Here is an 11,150-nt window from a genome sequence, read left to right as displayed (position 1 = left end):
TGAATTTGGATTACATTCCTCACAAGTTAGTGGTCCTCGCTTATACTTTTAATGGATAATGAAATATGTATTACATTCCTCATAGGTTAGTGGTCCTAGCTTACAATTTTTGTGGGAAAGAGGTTTAGATCATGGGAAAGTTTTTCTATTAGCAAGAATGTAATCTCCTAGGCTAAAGGTGGTAAAGGGTAAAAGTTAGCATAGGAATTGGGAAGGGGTTGACTGGGGAGGGATAAATAGGAATGTGTTTTCTCTATGGTATAGAAATATAGGAATGCATTCCTACAGTGATCTATAGCGACAGGGACATGGATGGTTTGCAAGAATGCAAACCCACTTGTGAGATTGCAGTCATAAGGTTAAGTTCTAGAGGTAAAGGGAAAGGTCATGAACATAGGCAAAGAGGGTTAAATGAAAATAGAACTGATATGAATTTTTTTTGTTGGATGTAGTGGTCACTAGATGGATTGGTGTTGAGAGAGTAATGCACCATGGTACTATGCATTAGAGAGTAGTTCACCCTAGCACATTGCACAAGGATTGATGTCATCAAGCTGGGTTATCTAGCTAGATTACCCCACACACATACATACATGGTGATGGTGACAACATTATATGAGTGGTGACACAATGAGGTAGGGATGTTTCATCTATCGACATGCGAGATAACTATCACCTTGGACAATGTGTACAAGATCTTCTAACTACTAGTATGGGGCATGCTAGTGATGTCAAATAGGGGAGTCACATGAGAGCAGGTAGTGTAATGCCTAGTGGGGCATGAAGTCCAATTTCATGTCCAAAGGGGGGATTTTTTTTGGATGAGCACTTGGATTGGGTGGTTGTAGATCAACAGATATACTTCTATGTATGCAGGAAAGTGTCAAGGTATATTTCCCCATATGCTAGCGATACCAAAGTGACACTGGTACTGATTCCTATGATTATCCAAATTATAGATAAGGGGGTCCCAATTACATGGGGCTCACTGATTCTCACAGATTTATATTAGGACTTGCATCAGATAGTTTACTAGGGCACAAGCCATCATCAGGGTAGGATCATGGGGTTTCTTACCCTACTATAGGTTTAAGATTGGGAGTATATAGTGGTGTTTAGACTAATTTGACAAAGAGATAGGCAACTGGAGGAGTTAGTGGTATACAATTGGTGAGATCCACTGACATACCACCATACTAAGGAGGGGGACTACTGGCAACTCTAGATTGATGAGATCTAGGCTATGACATGGAGGCCATACATGGGTCTGAGTCCATGGGCAGAGGAGAGGCAATAATTGTTGTACACCATTTTGCAATGTTTCATTTTTGGTTGATGGGAGTACATAGCCTAGCAGTATTGACTAGATAAGGTGTTGCGATAATTTAGGTGGCCAAATAATGTACTTGGTGATCCATTATGGTATGAGAGAGTCACTTATGCTATTTGGGCCACTTCTACAAATAGAGGGCTTATTCTAGGCATAGCAAGATCTAATGCTATAGGATTGGGACTAGTTCAATAGGGTTATAAATGCTGGGTCCATGGAGGGCTACTAAGACTAGTTTCATCACCTAAGACCAGTAGGAATGGAATAGCTGACCAACATGGTTGTGGTGGTAGGGGAGATCACCTAAGTGGTGAGGCAGGGGAGGTATGAGGTGAGAAGCCTAAGATAGTAGGTAGAGGCTTTACTTTAAGGGGAGAAGCCACAAAGGAGGAGGTAGAGGGAGGGAGATAGGAGGGGTTAGGGTACAACTAGAGAGGCCATAGCAGGAAGGAGGAGACAAGGTCCACAATCCAGTTAGGGGAGGAGGAGGAGGATCATCTATAGGTGGAGGAGATGGTAAATTAGAGGGGAGATATGCATCCATGCAACAAGTACATGGGGTTATGAGCCAGCTACTATAGGATACTCAACAAGAGAGGAACTAGCAAAAATTTGAGCGAGATCAATTTTAGAGGGAGTGGGATGTGACTTAGGGGTATCTAGATAGAGTGGAGATTGAGCTAGGGGATTATGATTAGAGGCAAGGTGGTTGGAGGAGCAATTGTTTGGAATGGAGACAAAAAGGGAGAGGCTCCAGGTGAGGGTGGACACTGTTTAGGAAGAGAGAGATATGATAGTGGTGGAGGTGGTGACTCTAAGGGTATAGATGGAAATGGGGGGAGGGTTGGAGGAGTTAAGGTACCTAAGGTAGCTAAGGGGGGAGGTGGAGGATCTATAGGACAGGGAAGGTTTATACAAGGGGGAATACCATGAAGCTATGTCAATGGATCAGATCAAGTATTATAGATGGGCAACATAGTCAGGAACAACTAGCACACATATAGGTATGCAAGGTGGTGGTGAGTGAGTGTGGAGCACTAGGGGCTCATAGAGGACTGGAGAGTCTCAACAGACAGGGTAGAGCCATAGGTTAGAGCAGAGCCAAAGATGAGAGAGAGGGACAATAGGGAGGATGGATCAGGTAGAGAGTATAAGTACTAGAGGAGGGAGGATGAGGCCACCACCATCACCACCAACATAGGGTACAGAGAGGGATTGTTATGAGTCTCATGGAGATGAGGCAATGGATGAGATATAGATGAGCAGTGATATGTTGCATTTGTGTGATCTTCATGATATTTTTGATGTATAGATTGAGATTCTTGCGGGCATAGACCCATATGTATTTGTATAGATATATGTACTATATAGATACTAGATTTGGACTATGATAGATATTTTGTATTCTTTCAGGGATAGGTGATGCATTATTTATTCATTGAGATATATATATATATATATGTATATATATATATGTATATGTATATATATACATATATATATATATGTATATATATATATGTATATATATATATATGTATATGTATATATATATACATATATATGTATATATATACATATATGTATATATATACATATATGTATATATATACATATATGTACATATATATATATATGTACATATACATATATATGTATATATATATGTATGTATATACATATATATATACATATATGTATACATATATATATATACATATATGTATACATATATATATACATATATGTATATATATATGTATATATATATACATATATGTATATATATACATATATGTATATATATACATATATGTATATATATATGTATATATATACATATATATGTACATATATATATGTATATATATATGTATACATATATGTATATATATATGTATATATATATGTATATATATATGTATATATATATATGTATATATATATATGTATATATATACATATATGTATATGTATATGTATGTATATATATATATACATATATATATATATGTATATATATATACATATATATATACATATACATATATATATATACATATACATACATACATACATACATACATACATACATACATACATACATACATACATACATATATATATATATATATATATATATATATATATAAGCATTCTTTGCAGTGGGGTATATCTGTAATGAGTAATATGCCTATGTGATTTTATTGTACAATATGTTTTTATGAGATGCATGTGGATATATGTATGATGTTACTGACTCTTGTGTTTGCAAGATGTGATGCTTTATAGGAGTGATATGAGATGTGTGATGTTATTAACATTTTGATGTAGGATGTGATGGTGTTTAATGAATTTTTGAAAAAAGACTACGATGATGTAAAATGAACCTTACAACTATGGTGATTCAGGTGATAGCTAAAATGTACCTAAAACTATGATGATGCAAGTGATAACTAAAATACACCTAAAACTATGATCATGCAAGTGATAACTAAATGAAACGTAAAACTATGATGATGCAAGTGATAACTAAAAAGAACCTAACACTATGATGGTGCAAATGATAATTAAAAAGAACCTAAAACTATGATGATGCAAATGATAACTAAAAAGAGCCTACATCTATGATGATGCCAATGATAACTCAAAAGAACCTAAAACTATGATAATCTAAATGATAACTAAAAAAGAACCTAAAACTATGATGAATCAAGTGATAACTAAAAAGAACCTAAAACTATGATAATGCAAATGATAACTAAAAAAAAACCTAAAACTATGATGATGCAAATGATAATTGAAAAAGAACCGAAAACTATGATGATATAAATGATAACTAAAATGGACCTAAAACTATGTTGATATAGATGACAACTAAAAATGAAAAAGATCATGATAATGAGGTGAGAGAGAAGTGGATGTGATATAGAAATGAAAGTAGAATGGTAGGCGTTGGTGTATAGATTTTTCATTTAATAAAAGGAATAATTAAAAACTTCTATGCCCAAATTTACAAGACAAATACAATTTCCCAATAGTCGAGGAAGCTTAACTTCTTTAATTCCTCTCTAAATTTTGGTAAGGTTCAATTCCCTTGTTAGATATTTGATAAAAACATCCTTTTAAATGAGAATTACTTATAACCAGAAAGTAGTGAAGCTTCCTATCTATCTTGGATAGAGGGATAATTAGATAAAAAACAACTAAATAAACAAGAAAGGATAAAATGGAGAGAATGTACAGTTTCTCTATCAATCACTTTTTAGAAGATATATAAAATAGGTAACTTATCTAAAATATGCACAATATAATTATCTAGCATCAAAAAGAAATTTTAATATTTTGATATCAGTTCATTACTAAATCAACAACAAAAAATCTAAAGCATATAATCTTTGAATAATTAGATCTTTCCCATTCCAAAAACAACCATGTTCAGGTACAATGTTGGAAAACTAAAACATTTGCATAGCTATTCAAAAATTTGATAAAAGTTCATAGTATGATATCCATCAAAAATTACCAACCCTTTACACTACTGAGTTTCTATCTTAAATAAAGTGATGTTTGAGATCTCCATTAAAACCTGATTCTTAGACAATTTAAAAGTAGTTAAAATAACCAAGTTTTTTAACAGGTACGTAGACCCTTGAAGAAATTGATTTAAAACTTGAAATTAAAAATAACATAAAGTAAAGATTCCCTAGAGATAATCATCATCATTCTTCTTCAATGAATCTTCTTCTTCCTCATCATCATCTTGGGTAGGAGGTCCTTATGCTAGTTTTCAGACTTTGTATGTGCCTATGAATCCTAACATGACATTCTTGTTTGGGCTCTTTATGCTCTGCAGATGGTTCTTCCATGGGTCTCTATCTTGTTTCATTCTAATGAAACTGTATAGGTATTCTAGATGCTTCTGGCTACACATGCTAACCATAGTTTCAACTTTAGCAAGCTTGGTAAGATCAACCATAGTCAAGTTAGCTCCATTTTTAATTGCATTTAGTGGTTCTTCATACTACCTAGCCAATGTTTCTACACCTAAACCTCCTTCTTTGAAAGGTGCCAGGGGAGTTGAACTAATATTCTATAAGTCTTTGTTCATACCATCTTGAATTGCTTTGAATTCCTTCTCAAAATACTATGTTAGCCTAATTTTCTACTTCTTAGAAAATTTTGTGATTGCCAGTGAAAATCAAGGATAAATTTTCCTTTTAGTGCCCAGGTTTTCAATTTTTTGTCATCCATGTCCAAACCCTAGGGTTACGACCTTGTCTTTTCCTGTGTTAAGGGTTTTAATTTTAAATTTTTGAAATGGATACATAAAATCATGTTATATTTTATCCTACATTTTGAGCCCTTTCCTTTTTTATGTCTTACCATATATCTTAAGTTGTGACATTGTGACAAGCCCTTTGGCATAGCTTCACTCCCCTTTAACAACTAATGGCTTTTGGTGGCATGATTGTGCAATGATAGTTACTTATAGGTCTATACGATTTCATGATAGTTAAGGCTCATTGAATAGTTAGTGGTGTGATAGGGCAAAAGGTGGTTCAGTTCTAGTGTGTTTGTAGCATTGCAAGTGATTTAGCTTAATCATGGTTTGTAGTCATGATCGAGAGAAAGCTTTGATTGCATGGTCACTAGGGTAAAGAGCTAATCTCAAGTTAAGGTTATGAAGTTGCAACTATCTTCCATGTGGATGATATGAAGATGTGACAATGTAATGTTAGAATGATGTGGTGTATCGACAGTTCTTTGTTGGTTTAAAAGATAGATGGGGGTCATAAGTTTACAATTTTTCATAGGCTGTAGATCAGATGAGAGATCAATGGGCATTACTTTTCCACATTTTGAACTTGCTTGACCTTTAGAGAATGCAAGAAAGTGACTACCTAACACTTGACATAGATGATGTCATCTCTTTTATGGGCCACAAAAGGTAGACCTATTAGAATAGCTGGGTAATTGTCAAAGCATAGTGGTAGATTGGCATCATTTCATTGGACACAATTGATGATTGGATTCAAAACACAAAAGATCTTGTGGAACCATCTATCATCTAAAGATCAAAAGATGTTGCTTTCCCACTTTATGGAACTAATCAAATTTTAGAGAGTGAAGGGAAGCAACAAATTGACATGTAGTATTGCTGAGGTCATTTCTTTTGAAGCTAAAAACTTGTATGGTTGGGCCTATGGAAGGAGGTCCAACCCAATGACATGGCATAATTTTGGGTAGTTCAAGTGAATCAAAATCAAACATGTGGTAGGTGGGGCCATTCTCATAGGGATGGTTTTTGTTCATATAGTCACAAGGTAAAAGTCAAGAGTTAATTTTTTGACCATGAGTTGGCAAAAAGGTTAAAGAGATGCTAAATTGTGTAGTCGCAATGTTAGTTAACTGGTAAGAGAAGCAAGTGGTGACCCAACAATGATAGTTAGAAAGGTTTGGTCACATGGTTGCATGGTTAGCAAGAATAAAAGGAAATTTTAACCTTGACCATGCAATGTAGTTGAATTCAAAGCCAAATGCAATGATCACTCAATCATAGAAGAAAATGCATAAAAGGCATAATCTGTTGTGAAGGAAAGATAAACAATTAGAATGAAGGTTCACGAGTTTATGGGTCAGAATGGTCAATTAAGAAATATGGTTGAGACATTTTGAAAAGGTAGAAAGGTGACAAGTCCAACCAGTCAGAAGGTGACACATGGATCTCATATAGAGGTCAGTCAGGTTTGACCCTTAGGGTGGCATATGGAATATTGATAAAAAAATGCAAGAAGAGGGCATGGTTCTATGTGATGCTAAATAGAATGAGTGAATGATTTGATTCGTAGATGCATTATTTGAGTGAGGATTGGATTTGTAGTTGAGTAAAGATGTGTGAAGATCATATAAAATCAGATTTTGAATGACTACCAAAGGAAAAGTAAATATCTCAAAGGCAATGGCAGAGGTAGTTGAGAATTTCATGATCACGAGTACATGAAGTCAAAGAGAATTAAATTAAAGGCTCCTACTTATATGAAATTTTCTAATAAAGTAGGTTTTCTCATCACTCTAAGGAGATATTTTACAAAATAGTTATTTGGTTGTGATGAGATTTGATTCTTGACCACCAAGAAAGAAGAGATACATTTCAATAGCAACAATAGGAAGAGCTTCAAGTGGACACATGGCATCATCAAATCTAATCCGAAAAATGATTCTTGTCTATATATTTCTCTCCTTCTCTCATTTGTAAAGGTCCAAATTTTGGGAATTTTCTCACTATTGAGAGACTAGTATAGTTCCAGATCTAGTTCTATTTTCTTGAGGTGTGATACCAGTAAGTGGTTCCAATCTTGACATTTCTCACTATTAAGAGACCAATAAAGGGGTTCCAATCTTTACTACTATGATAACAAGAATGACTCCAATTTTTTTTATGTGATACCACCCACTCTTAGCATATTTCTCTGCTATGAATAGTAATATTGTAGTTGTTGGATACAATTGTTAATTGTGTATTGTCTTTGATGTTACACAAATGTCATATCAATTATCAGATAGAGTCTATTGAGCTCAGATGATCAGAAAAATAATTTACAGTGTCTACCGAACATTCCTGAACATTACTTATAAAAGTTAATATTTACCGAGCTCACTTGGGCATCAAATGATTTTGTAGCAGAAAGTTAGTGTTAACCGAACTCCCAATGTTAACAAAGAAAAGTTAATGTTTATTGAGCTCACTCAAGCATCAAAGGATTTTATAGCAGAAAGTTAGTGTTAACCAAGCTCCCAAGGTTAACAAAGAAAAGTTAATGTCTACTGAGCTCACCTGGTTATCAAAGGAAATGTGGCAGAGAGTTAGCTTCTATCGAGCTCACAAGGACAACAAAGGAAGGTTAGTGCTAACCGAGTTCTCTCGGTCTCCAAAGGATTTTTGCAGGATTTGCAGTGTTTACCAAGCTTCACTTGGTTAACACTGAAAAACCATTCTAGAGCAGTGGTTACCAAGCTAGGTCGGCCAACAAAGGATTTTATTGTTCAATTGTTTCATGCAATAAGTGTAGCCGACTGATGTAATGATTTTTTTTTGTTATTTGAGCCGACTTCATAATTTGAAAGGTATATATAGATGTTCAAGTTGTGAATTTAAGTGTGAGTATGTGTATATGGATGAAGATGGAATAAGCGAACATTGAGCAAATTCTGATGAAGGATTAGATATCCTAGAGGAGTTGCAAAGTTGTATTCGATCAATAAGGATCCTGTGAAGCCGAACAAAGATCTGTAATTAGCAAAAGATAAGTTGCATATCATTCAAGTCACCTTATTGTTTCTTTCTAATCATTGTAATAGTGAATCCAAAATCTCTTTACAGAGTTGGTTTAATAGCCATTTTGTAAATCCTCTAACAAGGTGACAGTTTAGTTGAATTGTTCTAAAGACCTCTAACCAAGCCACTCCTAATAGGGTGATTAAATCCTCTAATAAGGTCACACCTAACAGTGTGTATTGTAACCTTTAACAGGGTTGGCTCCTAATATGGCTCACTTTAGAAGAGTGAAAATTGGTGACTAGTTACTTGGTGGTTTTTCTCATATTGGGTTTCCATGTTAAATCTGGTATCTCTTGTGCTCATTTATTTAACCTTTGCATGCATATTAATAACTATGAATGCTAGATGATTAGTAACTAGTTAACCTACTAAGTTACAATATTCCTGCACTATTTATCAAGTATTAGTAGTAAGTAAGCATTATAGACATCTAAGGGATTTTTGGAATTGTTTTTGTGGTAACTGATTCACCCCTCCCCTCTCAGTTACTTCATCTATATTTCCAACAATTGGTATCAGCACTTTTGGTGCTTATAGGATAAGATTTCAAGGATCTAAGCCAAAGATCAAGATGTCTTATAAGAGGGATATTCCAAGACTTAACAGGGACAACTTCTCAGCATGGAAAGGGTTAATGAGACTTCATCTAGCTTCTATTGGAGATATAGGACTAAAATACCTTGAATCAGCATTTGAAGCCAAGCTTTCACTCAAGGAGAAAAGTAAAAAGAAAAATGAATCTCAGTCAGGAAGTGAAAATGAATCAGACCAAAATTTCAGACAGTGATCTTGAGGTGATTGAAGCTCTACTAGCAAGAAAAATATTCTAGAAGCAAAGGAAAATATAAAGGTAAAGTTTCTCTAATCTATTTTTCATGTGAAAAAATTGGTCATATTGCTGCTAGGTGCCCAAACAAGTAGAACAAAGATGAGAAGAAAGACTTCAAATCATTCAAGGAAAAAGGTAAGAAAACATGTTTTATGGCTAAAGATTCTAATGATTCTAATGATGAAGAAGAAGATGAAATTGTCTACATTACTGTGAAAGATGAATCTGATAATGATGAGGAAATGACACTCATTTCTTATATGAGAAAAAATGATACATGGATCATAGATAGCGGTTGTTCTCATCACATGACTAGTGATAAAACTAAGTTTGAATACTTTGAAGACTATGATGGTGGCAGTGTAAGCTTTGGTAACAATGAACCTTGTTGTATAAAAGGAAGAGGAAGAATCTCTCTCACCAAAGAACTTATATGTGATAATCCCTATTGGGTAGAAGGACGAAAGCATAATTTTTTGAGTGTGGCACAACTACTCAATAATGGATTCAAAGTATAATTCATGTATGGAAAAGCAAGACTGTTGGATGACAAAAGAAATCTAATTGGATCAGGCACTCAAACTAAAGGTAACTTGTTCTATCTTGAACTAGGTGAATGTTCATGTTTTATTGCTCAAATTGAAGAAAGTTGGTTATGGCATAAAAGGTTGTGTCATGTCAATTTTGATAATTTGGAGAAGATAAGCAAATTCAAGAAAGTAAGAGGCATTCCTAACATAAAGAAACCTGAGGTCGGTCTATGCAAAAATTGTCAGAATGGTAAAATGGGAAAGACTAGTTTTAAAAGTAAAAACTTTCAGTCTGAAGATATATTAGAAATTGTGCATACTGATTTATGTGGACCCATTGGAATTGAAAGCTATACTGGAGAAAAGTTCTTCATTCTTTTTGTCGATGATTACTCGAGAATGATGACTGTCATGTATCTAAGGAACAAATTAGAAGCATTTGAGAAATTCAAATGGTATTTGGCTAGAGTAGAAAAGGAAATAGGGAAAAAATTAAAATGCTTGAGGTCAGACATAGGTGGAGAATTTATTTCACATGAGTTCAATAACTTATGCATTGAAAGAAGAATCAAAAGATAGGTATCAGCCCCTAGAACTCTTGAACAAAATGGATTAGTTGAAAGGAGGAACAGAGCTATCATGGATTGTGTAAGAACCTTAATGATTGAAAAGAATATTGCTATCAAATACTAGAAGGAAGCTATCAACACTGCAGTTCATACCTTGAACTGAGTACAACTAAAAAATGACTCATTCAAAGCTCCCTATGAGCTATGGTATGGCTATAAACCTAATGTAAGTTATCTAAAAGTATTTGGAAGTAAATGTTACATTTTGAAAGAATCTAGAAAAGGAAAATTTGATGTAAAAGGTGATGAAGGAATATTTTTGGGATACTCTTGCAAAAGTAAAGCATATAGATGTTTGAACTTGTCTACTTACAAAGTCATAGAAAGTGCACATGTGAAAGTTGATGAGTTTGCAGAAAGGACTGAAGAAGAAAGAAAAAGGGAACTAGAAGATTATAGAAGGTTTGTTTTCACTGAACCTGATACAATACCAGTCAATCAAGAATCTTCTACTCCTGAGTCATCAGTAACCAAGTTACAGGAAGTTCAA

Source organism: Cupressus sempervirens, chromosome 10 (genome assembly GCF_028749045.1).
Source record: "Cupressus sempervirens isolate cs-2001-9-10 chromosome 10, ASM2874904v1, whole genome shotgun sequence".
Classification (NCBI taxonomy): domain Eukaryota; kingdom Viridiplantae; phylum Streptophyta; class Pinopsida; order Cupressales; family Cupressaceae; genus Cupressus; species Cupressus sempervirens.
This window is presented reverse-complemented; position numbering follows the sequence as displayed.